This window comes from Scardinius erythrophthalmus (genome assembly GCF_964197995.2).
Source record: "Scardinius erythrophthalmus genome assembly, chromosome: 9".
NCBI lineage: Eukaryota > Metazoa > Chordata > Actinopteri > Cypriniformes > Leuciscidae > Scardinius > Scardinius erythrophthalmus.
In genome coordinates this window covers 32,677,124-32,677,614 of record NC_138229.1, presented here as the reverse complement: position 1 = coordinate 32,677,614, position 491 = coordinate 32,677,124, and positions in this window count along the sequence as shown.

The window sequence follows — 491 nt, the reverse complement described above, 5'->3', positions numbered from 1 at the left end:
CTTCAGAAAAGGAAAATGCGGGACAATCGTGGTTATTTATAGGAAAATGAGGGACACTCAAAATAATTGTACTGTATCACACAGTGTACGTCATTTCAGTGTCTGCAGTTAAGTTTGTGTTTAAAAGGTTATCAGACATAAACACATTTGCATTGCTTAACCTATTTATGTATTTAATTCTAAAAATAATTTTAATGTCATACATGAAAAAAGTCACATTACAAACAAACCATAGTTCAAAATAGCAGCATTTATCTAAAATAGAAAGCTTTTTTAACATTATACACTAGGCTTACAGTTCAAAAGTTTGGGGTTAGTAAGATTATTTTTTGGGAAAAAAAATAAAGTAATTGCCTACTTTTATTCAGCAAGGATGCATTACATTAATCAAAAGTGACAGTTAAGGTAATGTTACAAAAGCTTTCTATGTACTTTCTAAAATCTTTAAAACATTAATAATAATCAGAAATGTTTTTTAAGCATATTATTCC